At 39.4% G+C, this 18,808-nt stretch overlaps 1 protein-coding gene across 2 annotated transcripts in view; it reads right to left on the reverse strand.

Annotated features, from left to right (window-relative positions):
- The window catches only part of PACS1 (phosphofurin acidic cluster sorting protein 1), a 151,510-nt gene that overhangs the window by 110,957 nt on the left and 21,745 nt on the right, over nucleotides 1-18,808 (reverse strand). The window contains exon 1 of one of the 2 annotated variants that reach the window (XM_049642742.1): nucleotides 1,415-17,765. The exons of the other annotated variant lie outside the window; for it this stretch is intronic. The gene's annotated coding sequence lies outside the window, so the exon portion shown is untranslated. Of the gene's footprint in view, nucleotides 1-1,414; nucleotides 17,766-18,808 lie in introns of those variants that run through there. 2 annotated transcript variants of the gene reach the window in all.

An 18,808-nucleotide genomic window follows, 5' to 3' on the forward strand; every position in this document is an offset into this window, starting at 1 on the left:
GGATACCTGGGTGGCTCAGTTAAGCATCTGGCTCTTGATTTAGGCTCAGGTCACGATCTCATGGTTTGTCAGATCAGGCCCCACGTTGCCTCCACACTGATGGCGCAGAGCCTGCTTGGGATTCTCTCCCTCCTTCTCTCTCAAAATAAGTAAATATTAAAAAAAAAAAGATTAAGCATAAGATTTCAAAGAAATGTTGTGGCTGTAGCAGGCAGTCTTTGGACTGTAAAAGACCCCTAGACATACATTTTCATCTCTCTCTGAGTATTTCAGGGAAAAAGCTGGAGAAGCATCAGAATACGCAACAATTAACAACTATCTATACAGACTGCACCACTGTGTCTGTAGCTGTGGGGATTACAAAAAGATAGAGTAGTACAATTGTTAAGGACATGGACTTGCATGCAGTCTTTAGAGCCAAACAGATCTAGGTTCAACTCGTACCCTTGCTACCTATTATCTGTGGAAACAATAACTCTCATAACGTTACCGTAGGGTTAAATGATGGAATACTTACAATGCACTTAACCATAGCCTCTGATTAAACATTAACCCCTAATACTGTCTCTCTCCAGGGTCTCACTGTCTAATGAAATCTACAAAGTACAAATTTCTAAAAGAACAATAATATAAACTACATACGAAAAGTGCTAAACATGGTTGGTAGGGTGGTCAGGAAGCATTGAAATTTGGGCTAAAGAAGATTATTACAGAGAAAAAGGAAGGCTTTTAGCTTTTATTTACTTTTATTTTTATTTGAGGGGGAATAATTTAAAAAAAGAAAGAAAGTGAAAATGTGGACAAGATGAGAACTACCATTTACTGAGAACTTACTGAGAATTCTTGCTTATCAGTTCTTTTAAAAAAAAAACTTCTTTAAGATAATTCACATGCTATACAATTCATTCACTTAAATTTTATAATTCAATTTTTGTTAGTGTATTTACAGAGTTGTGGAACCATCACCACAATCCATTTTAGAAGACTTTATTCAACCCAAAAAGAAATCCCATACCCATCAGCTAGCAGTCACTCCCCATTTCCCCTCAACTCTACAAGCCCTTGGCAAACATTAATCTGTTTTCTAACTCTACAGATTTTCCTATTCTGGTAACTTCATATAAATAGAATCATATAATATGTGACTGGCTCCTTTCACTGAGCATAATGTTTCCAGAGCTCATCTATGTTGTACATTAATCTTTACTTCATTTTTTTGGCAAATAAATTCTACTGTATAGACATTTTCTTTATCTATCCATCAGTTGATGGACATGTGGGTTATTTCCACTTTTTAACTATTATGAGTAATGCTGCTATGAACACTCACATATAAGTTTTATATGGACACGTTTTCATTTTTCTTAAGTATACACAGGACTCCCCCCCCCCCCCCCCCCCCCCCCCCACTTACCCATGGTTATGCTTTCTACGATTTCAGTTAACTGCAGTGAACCATTCCCCAAAAGTGGATGATCTTCCTCTGGTGTACTGTCAGAAAGTCAGTAGTTACCTAACACCACATCATAATAACCATGTCATTCATCTCGCTTCATCTCATCATGTAGACATTTTATCATCTCACATTATCACAAGAAGGGTGAGTACAGTACAATAAGATATTTTGAGAGAGGCGTGCTGCTCCAACTCTTGTTTTCAGCTCAAATCATGATCTTACGGAGATCAGGGAGCCCCAAGTCGGGCTGCACATTGACAGCATGGAGCCTGCTTGGGATTCTGCCCCCCTCTCTCTCTGCTCCCCTCTGCCCAAAAAAAGATATTTTGAGAGAGACCACATTCACATAACTTTTATTACAGTATATTATTATAGTTGTCTATTTTATTATTAGTTATTGTTGTTACTGTGCCTCATGTATAAATTAAACTTTATCACAGGTATATATGTATAGGAAAAACAGTATACATAAGGTTCAGTACACTCCATGGTTTCAGGTATCCACTGGGGTCCTGGAAAGTATCCCCTTGGATAACAGGAGACTGCTGTACCTAGGAGTGGAATTGCTGAGTTTTACAGTTAAACTGCTTTGTCTTTTGAAGAATTGTCCACACTGTTAAAGGAAACACGGTCAGCTCCAAATATTAAAATGACAGTAACTAATTACCTAACATTTCTGGGCAACTGAAGTTACTATCACTTTTCATACTTTCAAATTGTTTATATGGTTTTTAAGTTTGTCATAAAAAGTCTGTAGGGAAAGGTAAGCATGCAGAAAATAAAGAGCAGATCAACAGGCCAGTAAAAGAGAACACTATACCTTTACATCCTCCTTGAAAAAACTGAACACTTCCTGGGACAAACTGGATACAAAAGCCAACATTATAGTCATTTGTGAGAAATGAGAAAAAGAGGTGCTTAGTATCAATTAAGTGCACCCATGTATATAGGATAGGTGTACGAATGGGAAAGCTACACGACCAAGTGAAATGTTTTGCCAACTCTTCTATCCTCTTAAAAGACTGTCGACTGCATTTTATGTTCTCTTTTATGGTCCAAGGTCAAAGAAACAGTGGAAATTTCTTTTATACTGATCAATTAATTTCACTAGTTTATTTTTCCCTTTGTTGTGTGGCTATTAGAAAATTTAAAGTACATATATCTGTAAATATTCTAAAAGCCAACAGATTGGGGCACCTGGGTGGCTCAGCTGATTAAGCATCTGACTTCAGCTCAGGTCATGATCTCACGGTTCGTGGGTTTGAGCCCGGAGTCGGACTCTGTGCTGACAGCTCAGAGCCTGGAGCCTGGAGCCTGGAGCCCGGAGCCTGCGTCAGATTCTGTGTTTCGCTCTCTCTCCACCCCTCTCCCACTCCTCTTCTGTCTGTCTCTCTCAAAAATAAACAAATATTTTTAAAAAGTCAATGGATTATATACTTTAAATGAGTGAATTCCATGGTATATGAGTCAGATCTCAATAAAGTTGTTTTGGGTTTGTTTTTTTTTAAGTACATGTGTGGCTGGTATTGTATTTCTATTTCACAGTGAGTTTCTCCATTTCTGAAGTTACCATGAGTCAGTTAGTAATAATGAGAAAAGAAGAAAAAATCACATTTATTTCCTGTTCATATCATAGCCTTTGTGATGGGCCTATTTAAATTTTTTAGCGTTTATTTATTTTTGAGAGAAAAAGAGTGTGAGTGGGAGAGGGGCAGAGAGAGAGAGAAGGAGACACAGAATTGGAAGCAGGCTTCAGGCTCTGAGCTGTCAGCACAGAGCCCGATGTGGGGCTCAAACTCACGCGCAGTGAGATTATGACCTGAGCTGAAGTTGGACGCCTAACCAACCGACTGAGCCACCCAGGCGCCCCTGTGATGGACCTATTTAAAAAGCAATATAAAATTATACAGCTAATAAAAAAGAGAACCATCTACAGAAGAAATTAACTTTAATAATTACAATGGACAGTAAGCAGAGTATTAGGGAATATTCCACATGAGGATAGAAAAAAATGGAATAAAGAAACCAAAAATATATAAGGCCAGCACTACAATCAAGAAGACCAAGAAAGTCCCACAACAACGAACACCTAGTAAATGTTCAATACATGTTAGATGGAAGGACAGAAGAGATGGGTGAATGAACAAGCACATTTGGAATAGAAAGATAAAAGGAAGGATAATAGAAAACAAAAAAGATACTTAATAACTTTTTAAAAGCCTCTACTACAAAATTATAGAAGTAATTGAAAATTAGCTCAGTTTACATGTCAGCAGATCACCTGTCTGGGGGAAGTTTACAACCCAAGGACCAGAAACATCAGAGACAAAGAGCTAGGCACAGAAGCATCCAAAAAGAGAAGGATCACAGAGAGTATCTAGCAGATTTTGAGTATTTTGTGGAGTGTGCTAAGAAGTAAAGACATGGTGCCTCAGTTGGTTGAGCACCCAACTCTTGATTTTGGCTCAGGTCATGATCCTGGGATTGTGAGATCAAGCCCCATCTCAGGCTCTGAGCTGAGTGTGGAGCCTGCTTGAGTGTTGGGTTTTTTTTCCTCTCTCTTTCTCTCCTTCTGCCCTTCTCTCCCACTCATGTGCATGAGTGCATGCTCTCTCTCTAAAATGATATTAAAAGAAAAAAAGAAGTAAAGACATGCCATTAAAATCAGGAGGCATTTGGTAAGAGCTTTAGTACTTTATCAAAAGATCATGAAGCAATAAGGCATGCAATAAGTGCTTTTTGATTATTTCAAGACCATGAATCATCAGTGAGACCAGTGTAGGAAAAGGCTACTCCCTCTAACTCCATGCTGTTAGAGAAATCAATTATACTCTCATAAGCGTGTCTGAGCACAGGCAGGAAAACCAGCTCAGTTTAAAGTGTATGGCAACCAAGACCAACTTAATTTAATGTTATATGTATCCCCCTGAGAGGAGAAAATGTTGGCTGATTATGTAAGGAATTCTCTGGAGTCATAACGTATCAAACCACTTATGCCATTTATATAGTAAGAACTTCACAAAATGCTGCATCAGTAATTGCAGTTTCATAAACAGAGTATTACTGTTGTCTGACAACCTCCTTTATCATTTATTAATGGCAAACAGTAGGCTCTGACAGGAACAGTTTTCACTTAACACCAGGAATTGCCTTTGGAGAAAGCTAAGAGATAAGGAAAGAGAACCAAAGGTTCAACTCAACTTGAAGAAAAGAAATAAGAAAAAAAAAAGTAATTTTCAATAGAGTATGAAAAGGAAAATCATTGGTTGTTAAATTAACACAGTTAAATGTCTGAGAAGTAGAGGTTGAGAAGAGGGGCTGGAGTAACCACAGCTGACAGGACTAAAGGCAGGCGAAGACAAAGAGGGTTTGCCCTAGAGTTCGAAGGAACTGCCTTCTTGTCACTGTATGCGTGATTTCCTCATATTACTATGTTTTATGCTATTATGCACAAACCATGGATATATTTATTTAAAGACGTGCAAGAATATACACGACCATCCCAAAGAAGTTTTCCTTGACACATGTATACACCCCTACAGTACTTATCACCCTTCTCTGTCTCCTGTATAAACTGAGCTTCATGAGGACAAGGTACAGGCTATCCCCTGAATCTAACATGGGTTTGGCATCTCATCTGAAGCATAATGTTATTTGTTCCAGTAAAAGAAATGACACTTGGTATGGACTGAATTGTGTATCTCCCTCCTCAAATTCGTATGTTGATGTCCTAACCTCCAATGTGACCATATTTGGAGACAGGGCCTTTAGGGAGGTAAAGTTAAATGAAGTCATAAGAATGAGACCCTAATCCGGTAGGATTAATGTCCTTATAAGAAGAGACACCAAAGATCCATCTCTTTCCCTCTCTCTCTGTGTGCACAGAGGAAAGGCCATGTGATGACACAGTGAGAAGTGGCTGCCTCCAAGTCAGGAAGAAAGGTCTTAATAGAAACCAGCCCTTACGGCACCTTGATCTTGGATTTCCAGTCTCCAAAACTATGAGAAAATGAATGTTTGTTGTTTTGTAATGGCAGCCCACAATGACTAATGCAACACTCAAACTAGAATACAGATGTTCTCTTGGTCTCATTGTAAGTTGTAAGAAGGCAGCTCCTTAGCAGGAGACTATGAGATGGTATCATGTGCAGGACATCAAGGACATCAATACTTGTCTTTCAAAGCTAGGATGAGAGGGGTAGCTGGGTGGCTCAGTCGGTTGAGTGTCCAACTCTTGATTTTGGCTCTGGTCACGATCCCAGGGTCATGAGATCAAGCCTCGTGTCAGGCTCTGTGCTGAGCATGGAGCCTACTTGGGATTGTCTCTCTTTGTCTCTCTCCCTCTGTTCCTTTCCCCCAGTTGTTCTCTCTTTCTAAATAAATAAATATACATATATATATACATATATATATATATATTTTTTTTTTTTTTTAATGCTAGAATTAGATTTTTTATAAGTGGGTAGACTAGGCTAGGTCCTGCAAGCTAGTTATGCAGACTCAAGAGCCATATGCCATAAGCCAGACTGTTGTACTTCTGACATTTTCTGTACTCATTTCCCTATTGGTCTTGGTACTAAAACATTTCCTGGAGATCTCTAGCCAATCTCAGTTATGCCAAAGCAGGACCAAGAGAAGGTGTTTTCCTTTTTGCTTATTAAAGGGAAAAACAAGGGCACCTGGGTGGCTCAGTGAATTGAGCATTCAACTTTAGCACAGGTCATGATCTCATGGTTCATGAGTTTGAGCCCTGCATCTGAGCTGACAGCTCAGAGCCTGAAGCCTGCTTCGGATTCTGTGTCTTCCTCTCACATTGTCTCTCTCTCTCTCTCTCCCGAAAATTATACAAACATTAAAAATTTTTTTTTAAAAAGGGAACAACAGTATCCCTGGGGTCAAGGTAGTATGGTGTAACAGTCATATAAGAAGATTCCAAGTAGAAGGTGAAACTCAGTGTCCTAGCCACTTCACTCATTCAACAAATATTTACTAAGCGCTTACCATACAACTGACCCATATCTAACCACTAGGGATCCAACAGCAAAACCCCTTGCCCTCACAGAGGAGCTTTCATTCTAGTTGGGAGAGTGGAGGAGATAGTAAACAATAAGTATATTTTATAAGGAAATATAAAATATATAAAAAATATATAAAATATATATAAAAAGTGTGTTAGAAGTTGACAAGTGCTGTGTACAAAAAGAGGTAGGAATGATACGGGGGCAGGGGGCTCAGGGCAGACCTAACTGGGAAGGTGACCCTTAGGCAAACACTTACAGGAAGAGCAAGAATGAACTGTGTATCTACCCAGCAGAGGCAGGACAAAGAAGCAGGTCATGTCTGACATTTTCCAGGAAGGGCAAGATTTCTGTTGACAGAATGGAGGGACCTATGAGGAAGCAGTAGGTGATCAAATTAGTAAGAAAGGCAGGGAGTCATTTTAGGTAGGCTCTCGTAGAGTACTTAGAAGGATGTTGACTTTTACTTTGAATTAAACGCGAAAAGGTACTTCATCATCTTCCCATTGGTTAAACTTGGGAAGTAAGATTGTGGAATCCCTCTGTATTTTGTTTTGTACTGCAGAATTCCAGCTCCTAACAAGACACTCAGATGAAGCCTCGAGGCAATGGCTGGAATGCTATATATAGCCTAGAAATGTAGTTTGGTAGAACAAACACAAACACCTATTGGAAACTCATCATATTCTTAGGAGATACAGAGAGAACAATTTTGCACATGGAAAAACTGAGACACAAAGAAAAGACCTATCCATGTTTTCAAAGGCAGTCTGAAAGTGAAATGGGAAGAAAACCAAATGAACTCCAAACGAGTGCAGCCAAAAGGAAACACTGCCTTTCTAAGGCACAGAGGAAAAGCTAGCCAGAATGTGCATCTCAGACCAAGAGGAAAGAAGGGACATGCTCTCAGAAACACACTCTTACCCAACCACTCCTTTCCACCTTGCCTATTCATGTTCTATTTTAAATAAGAGGGGTTTTGTCTAAATGTAAGCCTCAAATCAGGCTCTAACCAAGGATGCTTACAGGCATACGTCCTGCTGGGAAGAATACTGTAACAATTTATGATGGGATAAAGTGAAACAAACACCTATCCATAATACCCATCAACCTTTCCAATGCTGAGATTCAATATGAGCCCCTATTTCTGATTACTGCATTATTTGTGACCTACACTAAAGGTTATATATCTGGACATGGTACAGAGGTAGGGGCAGGCAAAGAAACATGGAAAAATTATTTATTTTAAAATCATTATTGAAAACATGAGGAAACAATAGTATTAAAGAAAATTTTGGAGAGAAAAAAAACACCCCAAAACCCATTGTCTGAAAACAATGATTTCATGTTGGTATTATCTTGCAGTCTTTGTCTATATCCACATATAATTTAGACAGGCAGTGTGCATGTAAGATTTTGACCCATCTAAACATGGTTCCACATTTCTAGCGTCTTCGTAGTTACTAGTTTTAATTGCTGCTTACTACTCCATTGTATCAATGAAGCGGTTTTCTAAACTTTGTTGGGAAAAAAGTATAACACATTTACGTTAACAGCATCATTGCCATCTAGACATATCATTCTTATTCTCTCAAAAGGCTCCAAATGTGTCTAGTGCAGAAGAGAAGCAAAAAGACTAAGGCAATAATTATTTATTCAGCAATTATTTACTGAGTGCCTAGCCTACTAAGTATCCAGCATTGATCCAGGCCCTGGGAATAGAGTAGTGAACACAAAAACCACAAAATCTCTAATTTCACGGAGTTTAAGTTCTAGTTGGGGGCGGGGGTGGGAGGAAAAAGACAATAAACAAGGTAACAAACGGAAAAAGGAATTCTTAGAGAAACTTACTTTCTCAAGCTATGGAGTGAATGATAAAGACAGAGCAAAACAAATTCCAAAGCTTCTGATTCACAACTATGGCTGTTCCTAATCTATACATTCAACACAGTCTTCTGACAGTACTAAACCCAGAAACCAGTTTCTTCTAGATCAGGGCTGAGCAAACTTTTCCTATAAAAGCCAGACAGTAAATATTTTGGGGCTTTGAAGGCCATAGGGTCTCTGTTGCAACTACCCAACTGTGTCATTATAGGGTGAAAGCTCTCATAGATAATGTGAAAATGAACGGATGTAGCTGTTGGCCAATAAAATTTTACTTAACAAACACCAGCTGAGAATAACACTTGGCCCGCAAGTTCTATATGGCTCATAAGATCCACTCAAACATTGTTAACCAGAAATAGAGAGAAGATACATATGCAATCCTCAGCTGGAAAATTCCATTGAGTTTTCCTCTGCAATGACTCATTTTGTCATTTCCTTTCCACTTCCATTGCCACATCCGCAAATCAGATTTTTATTACCTTTCACTTTATTACCTTTCACTTTCACTTATGTACATCCCCCTGCTTTTGCATATGCTATTCCTTTAACCCACATTCCCTTTCTTCCATTCACCACCTATTAAAATCTTCTCTGTAAAGTCCAGTTCAACTAACTATAAATTCGATAATATCGAGGACTTACTGTTAATTATTTCAGGAAGGATAATAACATTGAGGTTGTGTATTTTTCATAAGTGTTCCTATCTGAGGCACCTGGCTAGCTGAGTCACTGGAGTGTGCAACTCTTGATCTCAGGATTGTGTGTTTGAGGCCCATGCTGGGTGTAGAAATTACTTAAAGATTAAAACTTTAAAAAAAATAAAAATAAGTGGTGCTTGGGTGGCTCAGTCAGTTGAGCGTCTGACTTTGCTCAGGTCATGATCTCCTGGTTCATGAGTCCAAGCCCCACATTGGGCTCTATACTGACAACTCAGAGCCTTGAGTCTACTTCAGATTCTGTCTCCCTCTCTCTCTACCCCTCCCCCACCTCTGTCTCAAAAATAAACACAAACATTTTAAATAAATAAACAAATAAATAAATGTGTCCCTGTCTTGGGACACCTGGGTGGCTCTGTCAGTTAAGCATCCACTTAGGCTCAGGACACAATCTCTCGGTTAGGGAGTTCAAGCCCCACGTCAGGCTCTCTGTTGTCAGCACAGAACCTGTTTTGGACCCTCTGTCCCCGCTCTCTCTCAAAACTAAATAAACATGTTTAGGAAAAAAAAAGTGTTGTTGCCTTTTAGAGATATATATAGAAATTGTTATAGAAGAAATGCTGTGATATCTGAGATTTGCTCCAAAATAATGGGGGGTGGGGTGCCAGGGTAGCTCAGTCAGTTAAGCCTCCAACTTCTGCTCAGGTCATGATCTTGCCCTTTGTGAGTTCAAGCCCTGCATTGGGCTCTGTGCTGACAGCTCAGAGCCTGGAGCCTGCTTTGGATTCTGTGTCTTTCTCTGTCTCTCCACCCCTCCTCAACTTGCTCACGGGCACTGTGCGCACACGCATGCTCTCTTTCTCTCTCTCACTCTCTCTCAAAAATAAACATTAAAAAATTTCAAAATAATCTAGGGGTGAATCTGGGGGAAGGGAGTGGGGATACAGATGAAACAACCTTGAGCTGTTAATGAAGCTGAGTATTGAGTTCATAGGGATTCACTGCACATTTTCTCTATTTTTCTCTATTTTTAAAATTTTCCATGAAAGAAAGTTGAAAAAATTCCAGTTCAAATGCCAGATTCTACAGAGGAAGTAATGTCTTTTTTCCTGTACTACATGAGCATGTACCTCCATTTATTACTTCTTTCAATCTGCTTTGTACTCCTATTTGCTGTTTATACCAAGACAGTGAGTTCTTTAAGGACAGGTTCATATCACATTCATCTTTGTAACTTTCCCAACATGTTTTACATATAATTGAGATCTTTTATTGTCTGCTGAAGTTTATCTGAAAAAAGACCAAAATCAAAGAGACCAGAAAGAAAAACAATAGCAGGAGCACCTTACACTCCGGATCAAAATTCAATCTGAAAAACTTTTATCATATCTACTGAATCATTTACATAGAGCTCTTGGGCTATCCGTAGCTTTGAACTTTAGTCATCCAAACTACAAGTAGAAAATTGCAATCACTCCCTTCAACATTCCTGGAGCCTGGGGAGAGGGCAGGGAGGGAAAGATTTTTGTTCCTAAAAAGGAGATGGCATTATTCTCTACTACTGACTTCAACACCACTAGTATTTTCTTTTTTTTCTTTATTAAAAAAATTTTTTTTAATATTTCTTTATTTTTGAGAGACAAAGTATGAGTGAGGGAGGGGCAGAGAGAGAGAGAGAAAGACACAGAATCTGAAGAGGCTCCAGGCTCTGAGCTGTCAGCACAGACCCCGACGGGGGCTTGAACTCACAAGCCAAAGTCAGATGTTTAACCGACTGAGCCACCCAGGGGCCTCAACACCACTAGTATTTTCAATCATCATCATCATCATCATCATCATCATCATCATCCCAATGAAATCAGAGTGGTTATCAGGTCAAGAGTTTCAGTGGAATCATGTGTCTGTCCTATTTATTATGCATCCATTACTTAGCTATACTGCAAATCCTCTCTCTAACATAAGAGAGAAAAAAATCTTCCTTCAGCCATTCAATGATGCTAATTATCACAAAGAACCTAGGTTGGTTTGATGTGAAAGAGATTAAAGAAGTTCCAATCAGGTAGCTCTGGCTTCAGATTTTAAATGTCCTAAGTGCCTCTGAAAGACTAGCAAATACACACTGCTATATTTAGCAAAAGGTTCTCTCAACCCACATTATATAAAATGAAAATAAAAACTCTGCTTCTGAAAGATGGCCAGCTTTAAAAAAAAACAAAACTTAATGGATAAAATGTGAATACCCAGGATCCTGGCCTGGAATGAAGAAATCTCATTTGCTGGGTCCACCACAAACAGCAAACAATGAGCAAGACACCACACTCTTTCAAGTGATCATCTATCCCATAGCTTTGCCTATAAGTTCCAATCCTGCCCATGGACTCATATGCTTACCATGTCTCCAAGTGTCTCCAATTTCCTGATAGGCAATTTTACTATATGCAAAAACACTTATTTCCAAAAAAAAAAAAAAAAAAAAAAAAAAGCCATCAATGCACCTTCCCATTACCATTTTCCCCCTCCTTGTCTCCTTTGATGGCACATCTGCTTTAAGACTCCAGGAATATTAGGGTGCCCGGGTGGCTCAGTCGGTGAAGCGGCCGACTTCAGCTCAGGTCATGATCTCGCAGTTCATGAGTTCGAGCCCCGTGTCGGGCTCTGTTATGACAGCTCAGAGCCTGGAACCTGCTTCCGATTCTGTGTCTCCCTCTCTCTCTGCCCCTCCCCTGCTCATGCTGTCTCAAAAATAAATAAAAACATTAAAAAAAAAAATTAAGACTCCAGGAATATTGAGTACTCCTCTCTCTTCCTCATTCCTGACCACTTTTTCTTTAAACCTTGTCCCTCTCCATTCCTATTCTTGTTCCTATTCTCTGAGTCTAATCTTTATCCCTTCATAATTAAATAACCAAATCAGAAAACAGAATATGTGCACAGCTATTAAAAAGAATAGAGTAGAACAAAATCTCTTGACTTACAGGCATTTTTACAAGGTGTTCAGTAAGAAAAGCAAGATGCAAAAATCAATTTTAATATAATTCTATTTTTTAATGTTTATTTATTTTTGACAGAGAGAGCAAGAGCGAGCATGTGCGAGGCGGAGGAGAGGCAGAGAGAGGGAGATGGAGAATCCGAAGCAGACTCTGTACTGACAGCAGAGAGCCGAGGCAGGGCTTGAACCCACGAACCATGACATCATGACCTGAGCTGAAGACAGATGCTTAACCGACTGAGCCATCCAGGTGCCCCTATGATTCTATTTTTTAATGTTTATTTTTTGAGAGCAAGCGCATGCGCATGCACACGCACCCCAGTGGGGGGAGGGGCAGAGAGAGAGGAGGACAGAGGATCCAAACCTGGCTCTGCGCTGACAACAGCGAGCCCAATGGGGCTCAAACTTACGAACCATGAGATCATGACCTAAGCCAAAGTCAGCCACTTAACGGACTGAGCCACCCAGGCTCCCCAATATGATGCTATTTTTAAAACAATATCCCCAATCCACTATATGATGTGTATATACATTTTTATATTATACAAGAAAAAATATATAGAAGGATGAAGATATGAGTTACATGGTAGGGAGATAATTCAAAATGAGAAAATAAAGAGAAGGGGGAAATGAGGCAAGCAAAAGAGAAAACAACAGACCTCACTAAACAATATATATAAAAAACATGATCCCTTTTATGTATCTGTGTAAAAATATATATATTTATTTTTTAAAGTTTTAAACAAAATGAAAAGTATTAAACAAATTCAAATGTACAAATGAAAGGACCTTCTATTCATTCAGAAAAATATTTTTAAATACTATGCTGATTTTAAAACATGTCTACAGGGCACCTGGCTGGCTTAGTCGGTAGAGCATGCAACTCCTGATCTCAGAGTTGTGAGTTCAAGCCCCATGATGAATGTAGAGATTACTTAAAATTACAAAAATCTTAAAAAAAAAAAAAAAAGTCTACAAATTATTTGACAGTCCTCTCATGAAAAGGTAGAAACAGGGGCACCTGGGTGGCTCAGTCGTTAAACATCTGACTTGGGCTCAGGTCATGATCTCACAGTTTGTGAGTTCGGGTCTCACATCAGGTGAACTCAAGCCCTGAGTCAGATAAGCCCCACTTCTCTCTCTCTCCACTCTCTCTCTCTGCCCCTCCTAAGATTCTCTCTCTGCTCCTCGCTCACTTGAGCCCTCTCTCTCTCTCTCAAAAAAAAAAATTTTTTTTATTAAAAGAAAGAAAGAAAAAGTAGAAACAAATTCCTCTCCCCTTAAATATGGGGCTGGGCTTAGGCACTTACTTCCAAGGAACAGAATGCAGTGAAAATGATACTGTGTGACTTCATAGGCTAAGTAAGAAAAGGCAACATGGCTTCCACCTGGCTCTCTTTTGTAATGTGTGCCCTTGGAACACAGCCACTATGATGTAAGAAGAAAAAAGCCACATGGAAGGCCACCTATAGATGTTCTAGCCACAGCCCTGGCTGAGGTCCCAGCCAACAAGCTAGCATTAGCCACCAGACATGGCAGTGAAAGAGCCTACATATGATTCCAGCTCCCACCCAGCCTTTGAGCCATTCTGCTCCTTGAATGGAGCAGAGAATTCTTGCCAAGCTCTGCCTAAACTGCAGATTTGTGTGCAAAATAACATTGTCCATATTTCAAGTGACTAAGTTTTGGAGTGGCTTTTTTACATAACAATAGATAACAGGAACAAATACTATTTAAGATTTTACAGAGTAAACTAGGTTGCTTCTCACTTTCCACCTCTTTGTCCTAGGAGTCATGTTAAGAAGTTTACCATTTCTCTGTTTTCCTGCTTCCGTCTGCTAGTGTTCAAGGACATAAGGTACTCAAGTGGGGTACATACATGGCAAATGGAGAAGGCCAGGGTGGTTGGGAGGTCAATTACAATAAGCAAGTAAGTTAATGAATTGAGCAAATAAATAAATATTCTGAGACTAATGAAAGCCAGATTTCTCATTCTTGAAAAAAGGTACTTACAAACATGAAAAGCGGTAAGGCTAGAGAGAAACCCAAGGTATTATATTGAAATTAAAGATATGAGCTTGACAGGCACCTGGTGGGTCAGTCAGCTGAGCATCCAACTCTTGATTTCGGCTCAGGTTGTGATCCCAGGGTCGTGGGATTGAGCCCCACATTGGGCTCCATGTTGAGTGGGGAGCCTGCTTAAGATTCTTTCTCTCTCCCTCTCCCCCCTTTCCCCCTCTGCACATGCTCTCTCTCTAATTAAACAAAGAAGTAAATAAGATATTAGTTTGCACGGCTTTTAAAGATATATACAGAAATAGATAAAGAAAGAAATGAGAGAGAGAAAGAGAGAAAGAGAAAGAGAGAGAGAGAGAGAGAGAGAGAGAGCGCGAGCTGTACATACATACCTATATTTCTGGGCTCTGTCTGAAAAGAGCACCTAAAAGCAAGGACATCCTAAAGCACTGAGCACAACAAACCGTCAAATGTTGGTTTCTAAATACCATCCTCCATGAAAAGAACCTGGACTCCTTAGAGAAATGGCTGATTCCAGGAATAGGGCAGGGAAAATACAAGATGACCCTGGAACATCCTGTTGTTCTAGAAATCTAGAAGTGTTCAAAGAATGATAAGGACATATAAAAGGGAAACAGCTTGAAAGGGCTCCGGCTGACCAAAACTGGAGTAATCTGAGCATCAAAATAAATAATAATACTAACAAATTACAACTCAATGAATAAATCATAAATCTGAGTCCATACTGAAAGAAAGGTAGGGAGGGGGGAGGGAAGGAATGAGAAAACTCATCTTTACAGCAGAAGGCCAATTTATAAATGCAGAAGGCATAATGGAAACAAACAAAAATCATCACTTGGCAAACATATCATGGCTGCTGATTTAGGGAGGACAGTAATGCTGGTAGCTTGAATTTGATGAGGAATAATATACTGGCATAATCTCAAACTGTCTACACATAAAATACTTGTCAGTTATAAAAAGAAAAACAATGACTTTACAGTGAAGAAAAGCAGAGATAAGTGGCAGCCACCAACATGACCAGATGATCAAGGTTAACATCACTGGTAATGGGATTGCTTAATATCGTGTGTCCCTTGATATGAAGTACTGAGAATATTACACATCATTTCTATGATATTTTTGCCAAGAAATCATTACCTGAGTCTGGTCATGAGGAAATATTAATGGATTCAGCTTGCAGATCATCCTCCTGAATATAGGACTGTTGAGGACAAAAATGACAGTAAAAGACTAAGGGGTTACTGCAGGCTGAAGGACATGGAGTACATGACAATGAAGTCCACTGCATGTTCTGCACTGGGATCCTGGACCAAAATGGAAAAGGAAACATTGTTGGGGCAGCTGGCAAAATGTGAACAGGGCCTGTTGCTAAAGGAGTAGGTTTTTATCGATGTTAATTACCTGACTTAGATATGTAGTAGTTAATTAGGAGTGCCCTTGACTGGGGAAAATACACACAGAAATAGTATGGAATCACAGGACAACACATATGAAACTTGTTCTCAAATGGCTCAGAAAAACCAATTTAGAGAAAGATAGTCTAATAGAGTAAATATGGTAAAATATTAACAGTTTGGGAATCTGGCTGAAGTGAGAGGAATGTGGAAGTTCCTCCCAATCACAGACTGGAAGAAAACAGTACAAGTATATTTCATTTTACTGCGCTTTACAGATAAAATATTTTTTACGAATGTAAGGTTTGTAACAACCCAGTGTCAACCAAGTCTGTCCATACCATTTTCCAAATGTACTTGCTCACTTTCTGTCTCTGTCACATTTTGGTAAGTCTCTCAATATTTCAAGCTCTTTTGTTATTATTATATTTGTTATGGTGATCTGTAATCAGTGATTATGACTTGCTAAAAGCTCAGGTAGTGGTTAGCATTTTTTAGCAATAAAGTATTTTTTTTTAATGTTTATTTATTTTGAGACAGAGAAGGAGTGCACGTGCACGCGCGCTCTTGAGCAGGGGAGGGGCAGAGAGAGAGGTAAAGAGAATCCCAAGCAGGCTCTTCACTGTCAGCACAGAGCCCAACACAGTCTCACAAACTGTGAGATCATGACCTGAGCCAAAATCTAAAGTCAGACACTTAACCTGACTGAGCCACTCAAGGCGCCCAGCAATAAAGTATTTCTAAATCGAGGTATTTATGTTGTTTTTTAGACATAATGCTATTGCACACTTAATAGACTATGAACACAACTTTAACATCTATTGGGAAACCAAAAAATTCATTTGACTCCCTTTCTTGCAATATTTGTATCAGTGGGGTGGTCTGGAACTAAATCCACAATATCTCTGAGATATGCCTGTGTATATCAGATGCACACACATGCATGCACACACACTCACATATACACACACGTATCTGAAAGGACCTGATCTGTAAGATATAAATAACTGCTACAAATAAATTATTAAAAGACAAACATACCAATTTATAAAACAGGGAAGATTTAAACAGATTTTTCACAGAAAAGGTATCTATCCAAATGGCCAGTCAGTAGGTACTCAATGTCATATTAAAGAAAGGCAAATTAGGGGTGCCTGGGTGGCTCAGTCGGTTAAGAATCCAACTCCTGGTTTTGGTTCAGCTCATGATCTCGCAGTTTGGGAGTTCAAGCCCTGTATTAGGTTCCATGATGACAGTGCAGAGCCTGCTTGGGATTCTCCCTCTCTCTCTCTCTCTCTCTCTCTCTCTCTCTCTCTGCCCCTTCCCTGCTCATACATGTGTTCTCTCTCTAAAAACAAAAAACTTAAAAATAAAAAAAAGAAATGCAAATTAAATGAGAGGGAGTTACCATTTCGCACCCATGACCATGGCTAATTAAAAAGACTGGCAAAACTTGGGGTGCCCGGGTGGCTCAGTCAGTTGAGCACCGACTTGGGCTCAGGTCATGATCTCACGGTTCGTGAGTTCGAGCCCCACGTCAGGTTCTGTGCTGACAGCTCAGAGTCTGGAGGCTGCTTCCGATTCTGTGTCTCCGTCTCTCTCTGCCCTTTCTGTGCTCGTGTTCTGTCTCTCAAAAATAAACAAACATTTAAAAAAAATTTTTTTAAAGACTGACAAACTAAATGCTAGTAGGGATGTGGCGCAATGGGAGCTTTCATACATTACTAGTCTTAGTTATCTACTGCTGTGTAATAACAGTGCCACGAACTTAGCAGCTTAAAACAACAGGCATTTATTATCTCACAGTTTCAATGGGTTAGAAGTCCAAGCATAGTTTAAGTGGGTCAATAAGATTTCAACCAAGCTGTTGGCTGGGGCTATGGTCTCAAGAGAGTCTTGAGTTTCCAAGTTCACATGGATATTGGCAGCATTCAGTTCTTTGTGGGCTACTGGACTGAGGACCATGCGTTTTTGCTGACTGTGAACTTGAAGCTACCCTCAGCTCCCTGCCATACGGCCCTCTCCATAGGTAGCTCACAACATGGCAACTTGCTTCTTCAAAGCTGGCAAGGAGAGAGTGTCCTCACAATACAGCCATTACAATCTGATGTAACATTATCACATACACATAACGATGTATATCTTGTCACTCTTGTCATAGCCTATTAGAAAGGAACAAGTCCCACCCATATTCAAGGGGAGGGAATTACATTAGGCATAAATGCCAAGAGACAGGGGCATGGGGGCCACCTTAGAATCTGTCTGCCACACCAAGTAGGAATGTAAACTAACACAATCACTTTTGGTAAAATGGCAGTTTCTTATAAAGTTTGGGGCGCCTGGGTGGCGCAGTCGGTTAAGCGTCCGACTTCAGCCAGGTCACGATCTCACGGTCCGTGAGTTCGAGCCCCGCGTCAGGCTCTGGGCTGATGGCTCGGAGCCTGGAGCCTGTTTCCGATTCTGTGTCTCCCTCTCTCTCTGCCCCTCCCCCGTTCATGCTATGTCTCTCTCTGTCCCAAAAATAAATTAAAAAACGTTGAAAAAAAAAAATTAAAAAAAAAAAATAAAAAATAAAGTTAAACAAATAGCTACACTAAGACCTACCATTTTACTCCTACATATCTACCCACAAAGAAATGAAAATATATGCCCATATAAAGACTTGTACAAGAAAACTCATAGCAGTTTTATTCATAAAAGCCAAAAACTGTAAACAACCTCTGTGTCCATCAACAGAAAAATATATAAACAAATTGTAGTCTTTTTTTCAATGAAATACTACTTGGCAACAAAAAAGAATGAACTACTAACACACACGACATGGATGAATCTGACAAAAGAAGGTCAACACAAGAACACATCCTACTGTATATGATTCCATTTATATGAGGTTCAAGAACATACCAATTAATCTCTGGTGATATAAACCAGAACAGTTACTGCCTATGAGAGGTGGGGACTGACTGCAAGTAATCAGTATGTTCTATATATTGATTCAAGTATTGATTATATAAATGTATATATTTTTCAAAACTCACCAAGCTATAAACTCAAGATCTGTGCATTTTACTGCACTTAAATTTACTTCTAAAAAAGAAATACTCATGTACATATTAATAGAAAAGAGAGTTTAGCATGGTAATTAAAAGAACAGATTCTGAGGCTGCACTGCCAAGGTTTAGACTCTGGCTATGTTACTTTCTTGGGCAAGTTACCTAACCTCTCTACCTATTTGATCATTAAATGAGTTAACACAGACAGCAATTAGAACAGCACCTAGTATGTATCAGGCACTCAATGTTAGCTATTATTAAACAAAACAAAAAAAACACAATTATTAATGTTAGGAAAAATTAAAAGTTGGCCGG

This window comes from Panthera uncia, chromosome D1 (assembly GCF_023721935.1).
Source record: "Panthera uncia isolate 11264 chromosome D1, Puncia_PCG_1.0, whole genome shotgun sequence".
In the NCBI taxonomy this organism is placed as follows: domain Eukaryota; kingdom Metazoa; phylum Chordata; class Mammalia; order Carnivora; family Felidae; genus Panthera; species Panthera uncia.